Genomic DNA, 12548 nt, shown 5'->3' with positions numbered 1-12548 from the left:
CATAATAAAAGCCATATATGACAAGCCCACAGCAAACATCATCCTCAATGGTGAAAAACTGAAAGCATTTCCACTAAGATCAGGAACAAGACAAGGTTGCCCACTCTCACCACTCTTATTCAACATAGTTTTGGAAGTTTTAGCCACAGCAATCAGAGAAGAAAAGGAAATAAAAGGAATCCAAATCGGAAAAGAAGAAGTAAAGCTGTCACTGTTTGCAGATGACATGATACTATACATAGAGAATCCTAAAGATGCTACCAGAAAACTACTAGAGCTAATCAATGAATTTGGTAAAGTAGCAGGATACAAAATTAATGCACAGAAATCTCTGGCATTCCTATATACTAATGATGAAAAATCTGAAAGTGAAATCAAGAAAACACTCCCATTTACCATTGCAACAAAAAGAATAAAATATCTAGGAATAAACCTACCTAAGGATACGAAAGACCTGTATGCAGAAAATTATAAGACACTGATGAAAGAAATTAAAGATGATACAAATAGATGGAGAGATATACCATGTTCTTGGATGGGAAGAATCAACATTGTGAAAATGACTCTACTACCCAAAGCAATCTACAGATTCAATGCAATCCCTATCAAACTACCACTGGCATTTTTCACAGAACTAGAACAAAAAATTTCGCAATTTGTATGGAAACACAAAAGACCCCGAATAGCCAAAGCAATCTTGAGAACGAAAAAAGGAGCTGGAGGAATAAGGCTCCCTGACTTCAGACTATATTACAAAGCAACAGTAATCAAGACAGTATGGTACTGGCACAAAAACAGAAAGACAGATCAGTGGAACAGGATAGAAAGCCCAGAGATAAACCCACGCACATATGGACACCTTATCTTTGATAAAGGAGGCAGGAATGTACAGTGGAGAAAGGACAGCCTCTTCAATAAATGGTGCTGGGAAAACTGGACAGGTACATGTAAAAGTATGAGATTAGATCACTCCCTAACACCATACACAAAAATAAGCTCAAAATGGATTAAAGACCTAAATGTAAGGCCAGAAACTATCAAACTCTTAGAAGAAAACATAGGAAGAACACTCTATGACATAAATCACAGCAAGATCCTTTCTGACCCACCTCCTAGAGTAATGGAAATAAAAACAAAAATAAACAAATGGGACCTAATGAAACTTCAAAGCTTTTGCACAGCAAAGGAAACCATAACCAAGACCAAAAGACAACCCTCAGAATGGGAGAAAACATTTGCAAATGAAGCAACTGACAAAGGATTAATCTCCAAAATTTACAAGCAGCTCATGCAGCTCAATAACAAAAAAACAAACAACCCCATCCAAAAATGGGCAGAAGACCTAAATAGACATTTCTCCAAAGAAGATATACAGAATGCCAACAAACACATGAAAGAATGCTCAACATCATTAATCATTAGAGAAATGCAAATCAAAACTACAATGAGATATCATCTCACACCAGTCAGAATGGCCATCATCAAAAAATCAAGAAACAATAAATGCTGGAGAGGGTGTGGAGAAAAGGGGACACTCTTGCACTGCTGGTGGGAATGTGAATTGGTTCAGCCACTGTGGAGAACAGTATGGAGGTTCCTTAAAAAACTACAAATAGAATTACCATATGACCCAGCAATCCCACTACTTGGCATATACCCTGAGAAAACCAAAATTCAAAGAGAGTCATGTACCAAAATGTTCATTGCAGCTCTATTTACAATAGCCAGGACATGGAAACAACCTAAGCGCCCATCATCGGATGAATGGATAAAGAAGATGTGGCACATATACACAATGGAATATTACTCAGCCTTAAAAAGAAATGAAATTGAGCTATTTGTAATGAGATGGATAGACCTAGAATCTGTCATACAGAGTGAAGTAAGTCAGAAAGAAAAAGACAAATACCGTATGCTAACACATATATATGGAATTTAAGGGAAAAAAATGTCATGAAGAACCTAGGGGTAAGATAGGAATAAAGACGCAGACCTACTGGAGAACGGACTTAAGGATATGGGGAGGGGGAAGGGTGAGTTTTGACAGGGCGAGAGAGAGTCATGGACATATACACACTAACAAACGTAGTAAGGTAGATAGCTGGGGGGAAGCAGCCGCAAGGCACAGGGATATTAGCTCGGTGCTTTGTGACAGCCTGGAAGGGTGGGATGGGGAGAGTGGGAGGGAGGGAGACGCAAGAGGGAAGACATATGGGAACATATGTATATGTATAGCTGATTCACTTTGTTGTAAAGCAGAAACTAACACACCATTGTAAAGCAATTATACCCCAATAAAGATGTTTAAAAAAAAAAAAAAAAAAAAAAAAATATTCCAACAAACAAAAGCCCAGGACCAGATAGCTTCACAGGCGAATTCTATCAAACATTTAGAGAAGAGATAACACCTATCCTTCCCAAACTGTTCCAAAATATAACAGAGGGAGGAACACTCCCAATGTCATTCTACGAGGCCACATCACCCTGATACTAAAACCAGACAAGGATGTCACAAAGAAAGAAAACTACAGGCCAATATCACTGATGAACATAGATGCAAAAATCCTCAACAAAATTCTAGTAAACAGAATCCAACAGCACATTAAAAGGATCATAAACCATGATAAAGTGGGGTTTATTCCAGGAATGCAAGGATTCTTCAACATAAGCAAATCAATCAACGTGATAAACCATATTGACAAATTGAAGGAGAAAAACCATATGATCATCTCAATAGATGCAGAGAAAGCTTTCGACAATTCAACACCCATCTATGATAAAAAACCCTGCAGAAAGTAGGCATAGAGGGAACGTTCCTGAACATAATAAAGGCCATATATGACAAACCCACAGCCAACATCGTGCTCAGTGGTGAAAAACAGAAACCATTTCCACTAAGATCAGGAACAAGGCAAGGTTGCCCACTCTCACCACTATTATTCAACATAGTTTTGGAAGTTTTAGCCACAGTAATCAGAGAAGAAAAGGAAATAAACGGAATCCAAATCGGAAAAGAAATAAATCTGTCACTGTTCACAGATGATATGATACTCGACATAGACAATCCTAAAGATGTTACCAGAAAACTACTAGAGCTAATCAATGAATTTGGTAAAGTAGCAGGATACAAAATTAATGCACAGAAATCTCTTGCATTCCTATATACTAATGATGAAAAATCTGAAAGTGAAATTAAGAAAACATTCCCATTTAGCATTGCAGCAAAAAGAATAAAATATCTAGGAATAAAACTACCTAAGGAGACAGAAGACCTGTATGCAGAAAATTATAAGACACTGATGAAAGAAATTAAAGATGATACAAATAGATGGAGAGATATACCATGTTCTTGGTTTGGAAGAATCAACATTATGAAAATGACTCTACTACCCAAAGCAATCTACAGATTCAATGCAATCCCTATGAAACTATCACTGGCATTTTTCACAGAACTAGAACAAAAAATTTCACAATTTGTATGGAAACACAGAAGACCCCGAATAGCCAAAGCAATCTTGAGAACGAAAAACGGAGCTGGAAGAATCAGGCTCCCTGACTTCAGACTATACTACAAATCTTCAGTAATCAAGACAGTATGGTACTGACACAAAAGCAGAAATATGGATCAATGGAACAGGATAGAAAGCCCAGAGATAAACCCATGCACATGTGGTTACCTTATCTTTGATAAAAGAGGCAAGACTGTACAGTGGAGAAAAGACAGCCTCTTCAATAAGTGGTCCTGGGAAAATTGGACAGGCACATGTCAAAGTATGAGATTGGAACACTTCCTAACATCATACACAGAAATAAGCTCAAAATGGATTAAAGACCTAGGTGTAAGGCCAGAAAATATCAAACTCGTAGAGGAAAGCATAGGCAGAACACTCTTATGACATAAATCACAGCAAGATCCTTTTTGACCCACCTCCTAGAGAAATGGAAATAAAAACATAAATAAACAAATGGGACCTAATGAAACTTAAAAGCTTTTGCACAGCAAAGGACACCATAAACAAGACAAAAAGACAACCCTCGGAATGGGAGAAAATATTTGCAGATGAAGCAACTGACAAAGGATTAATCTCCAAAATTTATAAGCAGCGTAATAACAAAGAAACAGACAACCCAATCCAAAAATGGGCAGAAGACCTAAATAGACACTTCTCCAAAGAAGATATACAGATTGCCAACAAACACATGGAAGAATGCTCAACAACATTAATCATTAGAGCAATGCAAATCAAAACTAAAATGAGATATCATCTCACAGCAGTCAGAATGGCCACATCAAAAAATCTAGAAACAATAAATACTGGAGAGGGTGTGGAGAAATGGGAATACTCTTGCACTGTCGGTGGGAATGTAAATTGATACAGCCACTATGGAGAACAGTATGGAGGTTCCTTAAAAAATGAAAAATAGAACTACTATACAACCCAGCAATCCCACTACTAGGCATATACCCTGAGCAAACCATAATTCAATAAGAGTCATGTACCAATATGTTCATTGCAGTTCTATTTACAATAGCCAGGACATGGAAGCAATCTAAGTGTCCATCAACAGATAAATGGATAAAGAAGATGTGGCACATATACACAATGGAATATTAGTCGGTCATAAAAAGTAATGAAATTGAGTTATTTGTTGTGAGGTGGATGGATCTAGAGTCTGTCATACAGAGTGAGGTAAGTCAGAAAGAGAAGAAGAAACACCATATGCTAACACATATATATGGAATCTAAGAAAAAAAAAAAGGTCATGAATAACCTAGGGGTAAGACAGGAGTAAAGACACAGACCTACTAGAGAATGGACTTGAGGATATGGGGAGGGGGAAGGGTAAGCTGTGACAAAGTGAGAGAGTGGCATGGACATATATACACTACCAAATGTAAAATAGATAGCTAGTGGGAAGCAGTCGCATAGCACAGGGAGATCAGCTTGGTGCTTTGTGACCACCTAGAGGGGTGGGATAGCGAGGGTGGGAGGGAGGGAGACACAAGAGGGAAGACGTATGGGAACATATGTATATGTATAACTGATTCACTTTGTTATAAAGCAGAAACTAACACAGCATTGTAAAGCAATTATACTACAATAAACATGTTAAAAAAAGTTAATAATACTTTCTCCCGAGTGTAATGATAAAAGTAGAGTTTTTAAGATATCTAAAAATAACATAAGCAGAACACAATGCATATAGGGAAATTATGACTCCAGAGAGGATATTTACATCAAAACCTCTTTCCCTGGAACAGAAAACTGACAGTAAAGCTAATCTTAGATGTTCTTTTTGTTTGTTTGTTTGGAGCTAATCAGAGAGAAGTGAAGTTCAGAGGTATGAGTGGCCGTAAATGGAGCTCTTCTTTCTAAACTTTAAAAATTAGTCTGCCTCAAATAGTAGTAATGTTATACAGTAAGAAGTCAGAAGAATGTGAAATCCATAGATGGCTTTTCTCCAAAGGCTTTCAGTCTCAACTTAAAAGGAACTAAATGTTGATTACTGGGGCATGGGACAGAGTTGTGGACAGGATCATATTTAGAAGACATATTTTGACAGATTTCAGGTTACCTGGCATTTCATTAATGTCCAAAATAGGCAAGAAAAGAATTTCTTTCACAAGGCTAGTTTTACCTACAGACTAGACCTTCTAGGAGGTATATAACCTGATTATGTACCTGAGACAGCCTAATAATTTTGGACATTTTCTAATAGATGATCAGTAAAGATTCCTTTGACACAGTTGTTTGTGTGTGTGTCTGTGTCTATGTGATAATGTGAAGGTGAATGCAAGAATAATGGAGAAGGCTACCTGGAGGTTGAACCTTCATTTAAATATTCCTTGAACAGAAGAGAAGATCTGAATTAATAGGATTCCATCCATTCCTCTTTTATTATTGGCATTATTTGAGCAAAGGGGTAGGTCCTAGTAGTCCTTCTAACTGCATACAGTTCTTTTATCAAGAGAAGTCATGGTAAGTAAAATTTTATCCTTGCATTTCCAATAAATCAATTTAGCATATATATATATATTTTTTTGTGGTATGTGGGCCTCTTACTGTTGTGGCCTCTCCCGTTGTGGAGCACAGGCTCCAGACGTGCAGGCTCAGTGGCCATGGCTCACGGGCCCAGCCGCTCCATGGCATGTGGGATCTTCCCAGACCAGGGCACGAACCCGTGTCCCCTGCATCGGCAGGCAGACTCTCAACCACTGCACCACCAGGGAAGCCCAATTTAGCACATTTTATGGATTTTTGCCTTGACTTCTCCTTCCTCTCCTTAACTCAGCCCTGATCACGAGTGAATAAGGTCTTTTTCTGCTCAAGTTTTACCCTGAGAGTTATGTACATGTGTCGGTAAAAATACAGCCTTGTAGAACAAAATTGGGAGTATCCCCTCCTTTTCAATCTTTTGGAATAGTTTGAGAATGATAGTTTTTAGCTCTTCTTTATATATTTGGTAGTATTCTCATGTGAAGCTGTCTGTTCCTGGACTTTTGTTTACTGGAAGTTTTTAAATTACAAATTCAATTTTACTACATGTGATCTTTTCAGATTGTCTGTTTCTTCATGATTTCACATGTAGCTCTGTGGTATTGGTTGTTATTTCTCCCATTTCATTTCTTATTTTGTTTATTTGGGTCCTCTCTCTTTTCTTCTTGTTGAGCCTGGTTAAATGTTATCAATTTTGTATATCTTTTCAAGAAACCAGCTCTTGGTTTCATTGATCTCTTACATTGTTTTTTGTTCCTTTTTTGGTCTTATGTTATTTATTTCCTCTTCGATATTTATTATTTACTTCTTTCTGCTGATGTTGGGCTTTGTTCTTCTTTTTCTAATTCCTTTAGATGGTAGTTTAGGTTGTTTATTTAAGAATTTTCTTGTTTCTTGAGATAGGTTTGTATAGCTATAAACTTCCCTCATAAAACTGATTTTGCTAAGTACCATAGGTTTTGGACAGTTTTGGCTCTATTTTTATATTTCTTGAGGTATTTTCTGACTTCCTCTTTGATTTCTTCATTGATACATTGATTTTTTTTAGTAGTGTGTTGTTTATTCTCCATGTACTTGTGTTTTTCTTATTTTTCTTCCTATAATTGATTTCTAATTTCATAACGTTGTGGTAGGTAATAATGTTTGATATAATTTCTATCCTCTTAAATTTGTTGAGACTTGTTTTGTGGTCTAGCATGTGATCTATCCTGGAGAATGTTCCATGTGCTCTTGAAAAGAATGTGTGTTTTGCTGTTTTTGGATGGAATGTCCTGTAGATATCTGTTAAGTCCAACTGGTCCAATGCATCCTTTAAGGTCAGTGTTGCCTTATTGATTTTCTGTCTGGATGATCTATTGATGTAGGTGGGGTGTTATAGTCCCCTACTATTATTGTATTTTTGTCAGTTTCTCCATTTATATCTGTTAATATTTGCTTAATATATTTAGGTGCATATATGTTAACAAATAGTATTTCCTCTTCTTATATTGATCATTTATCATTATAATATTTCCTTCTTTGTGTTTTATTTTAGACTTTCATTTAAAGTCACTTTGTCTGATGAATATTGCTATCCCAGCTTTCTTTTTGTTTCCATTTGCATTGAATATCTTTTCCCAGTTCCTCATGTTCAGTCTATATGTGTCTTTAGCTCTGAAGTGAGACTCTTGTAGGCAGCATATAGAAGGGTCTTGCTTTGTATCCAATCAGCCACCTTATGTCTTTTGATCAAGGCATTTTTTCCCATTGACATTTATTTATTTTATTTTAAAATTTTTGGCCACACCACACAGCTTGCAGGATATTAGTTCCCCAAACAGGTATCAAACCCATACCCTTGGCAGTGAAAGCATGGAGTCCTAACCACTGGACTGCCAAGTAATTCCCTTCATTGACATTTAAAGTGATTATTGATAGGTATGTAATTCTTTTGATTTTGTTATTTGTTTTCTGGTTGTTTTGGTAGTTCTCTGTTCTTTTCTTATTCTTTAGTCTCTTCTCTTGTGGTTTGAAAATTTTCCTTAGTATTATGCTTTATTTTATTTAGCACTATTTAGTATCATGTTCCTTTTTCTCCTGTTTATTAGTATCTATTGTATATTTATGACTTGTGGTTACCATGAGGTGCAAATATGTTGATATATGACTATATGTATTTGTTTTAAAGTTGTAGTCAGAGGTACAAAATATTAGGTATAAAATAAGCTACAAGGATACATTGTACAACATGGGGAATATAGCATATATTTTATAATAACCATAAATGGAATATAACCTTTAAAAATTGTGAATCACTATGTTGTACACCTGTAATTTATACATTATACATCAACTATACTTCAATTAAAAAAATGTTGAAGTCATTTTAGTTCAAACACATTCTAAAAGATCTATATTTTACTCTCCTCCTCCATGTTTTGTGTTTTTGATATCATATTTTATATTTTCATGTCTATTCTTTAACTGTTTATTTTAGTTTATTTTACAATTTCTGTCTTTTAATCTTTGTAGTAGCTTATTTAAGTGGTTGATCCACAGCCTTTACTATATATTTGCCTTTACTAGTGGATTTTTCCTTTCCTATAGATACTTACTTCTCAATATAGACTTTTCTTTTCCACTTAGGACCCTTTAACATTTCTTTTAGGGTAGCTTTAGTATTGATGAACTAAATACTTGGTTGTAGAAGAGCCTTTCTGCAAGTTTCCAGGTTGTTTTCAATTAGATTTTTTCCACATGAAGATGTATTTTTGATGTGTTTGTGGAGGGAGGTAAACTCAGTGTCATCGTACTCTGCCATCTTGACCTCCCTCGTTACTTTTACCCTTTTTTAATTCTAAACTTTCCACCATGTCATTAGAAATTCTACATAATTATAATGGTTACACAATTTGCTAATATTCTTGAGATGTACTGTCAATCTATTTTGAGAAAGTTTGTCAACTAATACTCCCACTAGCATTTTATGGGGGTGCTTAAATATAAGAATTTAAGAGTTTGACCCCCACTGTCTCCTAACCACAACTGAATATTATACTATGCTATAATATTTTCTATTTTTATAGTTGTTAAACAGAATCTTAATGTTACTCTAATTTGTAATCTTATATTTAGTGCTATTTAGTCATTGAAGAATTTCAACTTTGTATGGATTAGTCAGAAGAAATGGCACAAACATATTGCCATAAAGTCCCAGTCTGGAAATAGTTGCAGAATTTATCAGAAAAGGGATGGCTACACAGAGCAGAGGCAGATGTCATGTATATCCATAAAATTTTTCTTATTAACCTCATCCCCTGTGGGGCTGATGACTTTTCCAAAGGTGAGAAAGAAGCAGAATTATCACTTCACCAGTTTCTGTTATACTCAGTATTATATCACCACTGCTAAAGAACAATCCTAACAACTATCCTGTAAGGTTATGTAGACAAATAAGTGATCCCAGTTCCTGTGCTAAACACATCACTAGCAAGACCATATCCACTTCCAGAAGGAGTCAGTGCTCAGATGATATCCCTGCAACCGGCTAGTTGGTGTTCAAGGAAAGACTGATTGTCAGGTTTTCCAAATTGTCTGTTTATGCCATTTGCCCAGATATCTAGTGATGTGCTTGAAGTTTCTTATAATTTTGATATTTTCCTAAAATAGATATTAATCTTAAATGTTCAAAACTTCTTGTAGTTCATTTGTTTGATAATGCTGACTTACAAACATTCCATCTTTTTGGTAAAATAAATATTTTCCCTGCTGAGTTCCTACTGTTTTTATGCATAGAAAGTTCTTCTGTACTCAGAGAAGGGACAATGTTGTTGAAATTTTAAAGTGTTTTTAAAAATATTAACTCTAAATGTAAATCTTTAATTTATTGTGATAAGTAATGTAAGGACTGGTATTAAATTTTATATATTTTAAGTGCTTAAATAATTGCCCCAGATATATTTATTAATTTTGTACCATTTTTATTGATATAATAAATACTTTTATTAAATATTAAGTTCTTACATATAAGGGGGTCTTTCCAGGGAGATCTAATTACACCTATAAGTTCATTAAATGTTTTTTGACTCTCTAATCTCTCTCTTCTCCTTCTGAAAGAAAGCAATAAAGGAAGGAGAACTTGGCATCACATTACAATAACAATTAAACTAGAGTGTTAAGAAATCAAAGAAAAAAAAAAAGGAAAATAAGTACCTGCTGCCATTTTTTTTCTTTCTTTTCCTTTTCCTTCCTTTATTGCTTTCCTTCAGAATTCTCTATTTTTTTTTTTTGTTATTTATTTATTGGTCCAGAGGGAATTAAAAATAAACAAGATTTCCATTAAAACACAAATTTCATTGATATTATCATTGGTTTTCTGCTATTGCAAGGCAGAGATCTAGATACTGGATGTTAAATAAAACAGACAAAAAGCCATTCTTCTCAAGATCGATAATTTAGTCAGGAAGACAGGCAGTAAAAATATAAACAAGTATGTAATTTACAAATGAGGAAATACCACAGAACAAGCAATCAAGGTGTTTTGATAAAGAATAATGGATTTAGGACAAAGGATGGGGCAGACTACCTCAGAATGGTATAAACCCTTAGCTGGTAACTGGTGAACAGGTGCACGCTGGCTTTATGAAGAGATGGAAGGCGAGCGTTCTATACATGGAACTAGCAAAGGCAAAGGCCTGAAGTGTAAAAGATCCCAGTTTGCTGAAGAAACAGAAGAGATAGGAAAGGCCAGGAGGGGTTGGCCCTTTGGAGCCTCATGGGGAATGCCAAGGGCTTTGGGTTCACATTAATGACTTTGAGATACTATTTAAGCTTTGAAATAAAGGTGTAGCAATTTACATTGACATTTTTAAAAGGTGACTTTTAGATTGGAGTTATAGGTAGTGTTGAAACAAGGAGATAATTTGGGGGATGATTTCTGGAATATTAGATAGAATTAAGAAAAATAAAGGGACCCCGGGTATATTTGGGGGTAGAAGCAGCAAAACGCAGTGGAAGATCAGAGACAGGAGGTGAGAGAGAACAAGGCTAAGATGACTCCAAGGTTTCTGGTTTAGTAATGAATAGATAAAAGTGCCATTTATAGGGCTTCCCTGGTGGCACAGTGGTTGAGAGTCCGCCTGCCGATGCAGGGGACACAGGTTTGTGCCCCGGTCCGGGAAGATCCCACATGCCGCGGAGCGGCTGGGTCCATGATCCATGGCTGCTGAGCCTGCGCTTCCGGAGCCTGTGCTCCGCAACGGGAGAGGCCACACAGTGAGAGGCCCGCATACCGCAAAAAATTAAAAAAGTGCCATTTATAGAGATGGGTTCTCTAGAAATAGGATCCATTTTAAGCGGAAAATCAAGAGTTAAATTTGAGATGCTTGTGAAACATCTAAGTGAAACTGTCCAATGAGAAGTTGGCTATAGAAAACGAGAGGTCAGGATGATACGTATAATTCTGAGACTCATCAGCATATAAAATGGCATGAAAAGCGAAAGGAGTGGACAAGATCTTTGAGGCTTAGGGAAAATTTTATATTGAATTAACGTACCAAGGATTGGCTTATTTATAACTTCAAACCTACCATCTAGGAGCATCTTATATCTATTCATATAGTCATATATTTTATTCCATGAATAAAATTTTGTGGTGTGTACTATGTAGTTTTGTGTATTTCTTATTGGGTTTATTCCAAAGTATTTTAACTAGGTATTATAGCGTTATAAAAAGGAATATTATTCATTACATTTTCCACAGTTATTATTTGTATAATACAAAGCTATATGTTTTTACTTTTATTAAATATTAAAAAAACTTAACTCATAATTAAGCCTAATAGTGTTTCTTCTTATTTTCTTGGCTCTTGATGTTGATAATCACATCTTAACCCAATCAAAAAATGTTCTCTTCTTTCTAATTGTCAAACTATAAATTTGTTTCTTGCTTTACTGCACTAGCTTCCTCATCTAGAATAAGTTAGAAATATTAATTTAAGTAGAGAGTATTCTTATTTTAATGTAAGTTCAACTGTGACATCTGTTACAGTATGAAGTGTAATGTTTTAAGATGCATGTAGGTGTGTGCGTGTGTTTTCATGGGTGCTCACGCACAAGCATGTACCTGTGTGTGAGAGTGTATGTGAATTTTTGTCAAGAAGTCCTAGTTGGTCATAGGGAATTTTTACATTTTGTTGTATTTTTGCTTGTATTTTGATTTATTTCAGGGTTTTACTTCTATATTAGTGAGTTATCTATATTTGACTTTTGGGTGTTACTTTTTTATGTTTTTATGTGAGAGTCATAGTACCTTCATAAAATGAATTGGGTAGACTAGGTCTTTTAATGCATCTTGAAATGGATTTAATGGCAAGGAAATGAACTATTCTTTGAATATTTAACAGGTAACATTTGTAAAACCTCTGAACTTGAAACTTTTTTGAAGATTTATTTCTTCATTTTTAACTTTTTAGTATTATTTTTCTTATGACTCTTCTAAGCAGCACATCACAGATACTACTAACCCAATATTGGTTGTTTTTGCCACTCAATAGGGTGATTAACCTATTT

Source organism: Phocoena sinus, chromosome 17 (assembly GCF_008692025.1).
Source record: "Phocoena sinus isolate mPhoSin1 chromosome 17, mPhoSin1.pri, whole genome shotgun sequence".
NCBI classification, from domain to species: Eukaryota; Metazoa; Chordata; class Mammalia; order Artiodactyla; family Phocoenidae; genus Phocoena; species Phocoena sinus.
Note: the sequence above shows the minus strand (reverse complement) of the source record.